Source organism: Centruroides sculpturatus, unplaced genomic scaffold (assembly GCF_000671375.1).
Source record: "Centruroides sculpturatus isolate CEXI.00-Female unplaced genomic scaffold, Cexi_2.0 scaffold90, whole genome shotgun sequence".
Taxonomy (NCBI): domain Eukaryota; kingdom Metazoa; phylum Arthropoda; class Arachnida; order Scorpiones; family Buthidae; genus Centruroides; species Centruroides sculpturatus.
Genome location: NW_019384353.1, coordinates 675,940 through 681,976, shown reverse-complemented (window position 1 = coordinate 681,976; position 6,037 = coordinate 675,940).

The following is a 6,037-nucleotide window of genomic DNA, read 5'->3' as shown; positions in this document are numbered from 1 at the left end:
GTATATTTTTCTATACAGCGTAACAAATAAAATAAAAATTGTTACGTCAATAAACGAGTAATTGTTAATTTTGTTAGTTGCGTAAATGATAAATTGTTAATTGTGGAAAGAATTCATTGTATCACTCTATTTAATCCGACGTAAACAGTTTTAATGTACTGCATAAATATCCATTAAACATGCATAAATAAGTGCATAAAATGTATAAATAGCGAATCAAGTATACTTGAGAAAAGTTCTAATTCGTTCAAAGCCGCGTACACGGGAGATTTGGGTGTTTAGTCCCTCATTAGAGCCGGCGGGATAACCGAGACGATTAATTAAGAGGGACGAAGTATCGAATCCGAGCAGGTCGATAGATCCCATAAGTTTTTCGGAGATTGTCTATACTGGATATTAAGGCCCATTCTATACCGTCCCATTCGGTCTAGCCGAACCTGCCATGGGCTCTGAAAAAGGCCTTCTTAATACCTAAAACGGACAACTCGGAAAGAACCAGACAAAAAATCATTTTGGAAGAGTTAAAAAATTTAAATATGACGATTGTTATACTAGGAGCGATCCTTTAATATCGTATAATCCACTTTTGGAGTATTTCGCACTCTGTTAGATCTATAACAATTATTCACAAACAATTAACATTGCTTTTAAAATGGAGGGCTGAAGGTTTTAATTAATTAAACAGCACAAGGATTTTATAGTCTCCTGTATCCTATGTATTTTGGTACGTAAAATAGATCTCTGAATATAAACACGTGTACATAATTTGAGATCTCATAGAAAAATGAATACTAAAGATCTTCAAAGGTTTGTTTTGATTATCCATTGACAGGCATAAACGAACATAAATTAATTTACATGATTTATATGGCTAATCATTTAATTCACAATCATTCTCATAATTTTTTCCAGTGTGAATTTCTTGGAAAATATATTAGTTGCATTCTCTGAAAACCTGAGACCCATTTTCATAAATACTGATCAGTTTTTGCTGTTCTCAATGTTGTATATTTTGTGCCCCAAAGAACCTTTCTGAATAAGAAAGCATAATCTGATTTTAGAAAAATCTTTGCAATGATATCAAGTAGAAAGTCCAGAACCTGCTAATTAGAGTAGTTTCTTCAATGACAATGCTAAACCACACATTGCCAGTATTACAGATCCTCCACATAATGTTTTCGTCCCATTTGACTCTCCCTGCAAGTGAAGAAAATTCTGAAAGATAAGTACTTCACATCTGATGAGGAGGCACATAGTATAACAATGACAATTTTCTGGTATCTGTTGTAAAATAAATTACAGAAAGCATGACAGATGGGCATGGAGATGGCAAATATATGTATGAGTCAGAGTATTTCAAGCATGACAAATCATCATAAGACTTAGATGATAAGAATAAAAATAATTGATTATTAAATGAATTATCAGTCCTTATATACAGTACAATAAGAATCTGCATGCACATATTGATATTTAACTATACAGTATATCTGATCCTGATCAATCAAGTGGAAAGAAATAATTCTACATGCAGCAATACATACCTGCATCATATATTTAAATATATCCAAATTGGAAAGAACTTGAATGTATTTGTACAGAATAATAGAGCAAATAATTGATTTGAAGCACAAACTTAATGAGTATAAAATTAATATTTATATAATACACAGGGAGGCAATTTTCCTCTTTTGTTTGATCACACAATTCCTAGGTTAATTATGTTATATATATATATTCAGATATTTGTTAAATCCAGCAGATATCTGAATATATTTTGATAATTAAATGAGAATAATCTGCTATTATTTATCATCATGAATTGTTATTGAACAGTAGATAAATATCATTAAAATATGTCAATTATTTGTTCACTGATGATAACCAAATACAAGCAGATATTAGCAATTTATTTATTGTGAAATTGTCACAATGCTGGGCTGCAGTTTTTAATCACAATTTCAATTAATTTAATATATATGCTCTCCACCTCAAATTAGTAGTGGATTACCCCTGTACATGATACTTTTCCTTTAACAATAGTCACACCAGCCATCTAACACTTTCCAGAGGAAAGTTTCAAATTGAAATAATGTGACTTCCAGTTTGCATCGGATATTCTTATATACATCTCTTGCCCCTAAGGTTTTTATATCTGGTCTCGTATGTCATTTATCTAATTCTATTCTCGAGATTAAGGAACGACGGATGACAATGGGAATTTATAGGTCTAAAATTTTTTTCAAATTTCAACCCAACAATTATTTAAAATTTATTACATTCTCTTAATTAAATTATTTAACAAAATTTATTTTATGATAAAGAATATAAATAAATTTTAAACATCTTCATAAATAATTCAAGCATAAACTATAAATTACTCTCAATGAATATATAACAATTAACATAGCATGTGCGCATTCAAAGTTATAATAGGAAAGATTACAATCTACAGCGTGAAAGTAATTGCTGAATAGGAGAGTATTTACATAAGAAGCGTGTAGTACAAATGTAAACGAAAATACTCAAAAGTTGACTGCACTAACTTTTGAATTATTAATTTTATAAATTTTGTATTTAAGCTTTTAAAAGGTAACACTTGTCATCATATTAATTTATAAATCCATAAATTAAAAGAAAAATGCTTTAATACAGATATACTCGGCTTTAGTTTTGCCACTGAATTGTTTAAAAATGCTATTTTTCTTTCAAATACACACTCAATGATAAAACAAGTTAAAAACCAATGGGGCAGCATTAGAATTTAATGAAACTTTATTAGCACAGAGGTAATGACCAGGGCAGGATTTGGACTGGTAGCCATCTGCGTGCTACAGATATTTGGTCGCCCCTATTCGTGAGTAAATTCATAACCTAACCCAACCCATGAGAACCTATTGGTACATTTTATGACAGTTTCATATAAAAAAAATCCATAAAAATGTTTGATATATATTTATTTTAATTTTATTCATATCAAGCTGCCTCATAGGTAACAAGGCCCCTGGTTAAAATTTATTTTTTAGTGCCTCCATAAAATATAATTTGCAAATTAAAATGAAATTCATTTAAAGAAATTTTCTTATTTAGTATATAAATACAATATATATGTGTATATAAAAATTAATTTAAATTAATACTGTTCGCACACATCTCTGTTTTTATTTAAATTTCCTTTTGGTTTCATTAACAATTAAAAAATGGTGTAAGTATTGCTTTAAGATTAACAGTATGGGAATAAAAGCCCATTCATAATGGGCTTCTATTCCCATACTTTTTTAAGCAAGCATAAACATAAAACATTGTACAGTACCTATATTATTTAATGCAATCAATCATTCACAAGTTATATAAGTGTAACCTTAAACTTAATCATAAGATGTTAACATAAATAAAGCTTGGAGTTTGTATGTGTTTTAGGTCATTTAAAACAAGAAACAATCATAGTGGTTATGAATTCCCACTGATGAATTTTCTATTGTTCAACAAATGAATCCTCCATTACCTGTTGCTTGCACTTTTAAGTTTTCTGATGCAAAACACTTAACATGTATGCTTTGGTGTTATTTATATCCATAAACTGCACAGCTTTATCATCAGTCACCATGCAAACATCAATTTCATTGCTGATCACTATATTAAAATAATAAATTTAAAATACAATTTAATATTTTTTAAAAAGCATTATTGTCTGCCATAGAAATTTGGCTGCCTATGTGCATGCACACTTATCACAACCAGCCTAGAAATGACTATGGTAATAAGTGATTATAATTTCATAAAGGGATAATTTCCTACACAACAATGATACAATTTAAATGAACCTTCAGTATCTTGTAGGACCTCCCCTTGCTTGGATATATGCAGCAATATAGTCAGCATGGAGGAATACAGGCATCACATGCTATCATACAACAGATTTGCCAACAGATGTTGCAATTGCCACTGCAGATCCCTCATTCTCATAGATGGTATCCATTTTGTCCCACAAATACTCAACAGATGACAAATTTGGAAACTAGGCATGCTACAGTGTGTTAATGTGACGAAACCTGGTGTGCATGGCCAAGCATTATCTTGTTAGAAAATGTCTCTGCAGCTATCACAAAAGGCAATATAAGGATGCAGGATTTCCTGAATACCATTATGCCATAAATGTACTTCATAACACTGGAAGAGTAACCTGACTCTTATATCATATGGATTCTCAGTAGCCACTCAACAGTAAAGGCATCCCAAACAGAACTAAGATTCATCACGAATNCATATTCTGGTCACCGTCTCTCACAAGCCGGTCGCTGATTGGCTAATCCAAATGATTAGCCAATCAGCGACCAGCTTGCGAGAGACGAGAGACCAGAGACAGTGACCAGAATACGGCCCCAGGTTCCAGCAGACTTAATTTACGACTATCTAATCTAACATGGACTTGAAGTCAAGTCTTCCAGAGCAGTAGAGGTGTGTTTTAGTTGATTTGATTATCTGACCCCAATGATTCTTTTAAAAACAATCATCAAATTTAAGCTTAGTTATTATATATGCAGTATATAAAAATAATCTTTAACTCAATAATATTTGTTTCTCTTCAATTAGAATTTTTTTTTAATATTTATACAGTATATACCTGTATACTAATAAAATCTATACACTATCACTTATTAAATTATCATCATTATACAGTAAAATCTCCATATATCACATTCAATGGAAATCTCATAAAAAATTTTGTTTCCATCAGTTTGCATGTTAAAAATATTCTATTTAAGAGAGTCTCTTTTATTCTAAAACAGAAAACCTTTTTTTAAAATTTTCAGCCTATTTTTCTCTATATAATAAAAATATATAAATGTGGATGTGTTGCCTTAAATGTTGTACCCATGCAATAGGTGAGAACTAATTTGTCTATTTAACCTTTTTCACATAGAGAGGATAGGAACCTTCTCATTGTGAAAAGTCCTTGAAAGTAGTATAAAAAGTACCCTTCTGTAAACCAGGGACAAAAGTATAAAAAAATAGGCAAATCATCAAAAAAAGTTTCAATCTTTAAGACCTCTGGATTGTTCTCATTTTGTTTCAGCTTTTGGCTTTTACTATTTTGGAGACCTTGCATGTTGATATAAAGAAGTGTTGTGGAGTGCTTTCAATTGGAAATAGAGGGGAAAGATCTATACTTTAATTTATAAACAGTTAATAAAACCATCCTTGTGAACTACAAAACTTCATTGACTTAAAAGTAAGTATAGAATGTTTCATGGCTACAAATCAGTGTAATGTACAGTCTAGGGCAGGGATGACAAACCTGTGGCATATTGGGAGAATCAACTGGCATCTAACATGTCATATGACTACAGTTTATCATCACTCATCTTTTTTAATAATCCTTTCTGTTTAGCATCCGATCATCCTTTTTACAATCTTTACACATTTACTCCAATTAAAGCATGTTCATTTCATTTCTTTAAATATTGTTATTTGAAGTCCAAAACTTCGGCACACATACATATTTTTAAAGATAATTATGCTTACTGTATGGCACATGAACTCAAAAAGGGTGTTCACCCCTGACATAGAGTAGACCATTTTCTGACAGTGGATCAAAATTGAATACAAAATTTAGTAATTCCAGATCACAGTTCAAATATTTCATTTGAGTAATTAAAAATACAATAAAAAGTTCTTGCAAATTTTACTCTTGCAAACTTTTTAATCTATTATACTGTATATAAGTAAAATAACAATAAACTCTGTTTAAGTGAAAAGGATACAATAATGTGATTACAACAAATATTTCATTTAATGGGCAACTGCTGTTTATTTTATAATTTTTCTATTGAGGTTCACAATTAGTGATCTTTACAACTTTTCACAACTGCTTTAGGACCCTGCTTTCACATTACATATGCAAAGTTTTGAAATATAATGAATATTTTTTATAATTTTTAAGAACTAATACTTTTTAAGCTTTCAATGCAAGTACCTTGAAATCATTTCATAGGTCATGGGTTTGAAATCACTAGTATGGAGTGATCATAATTAA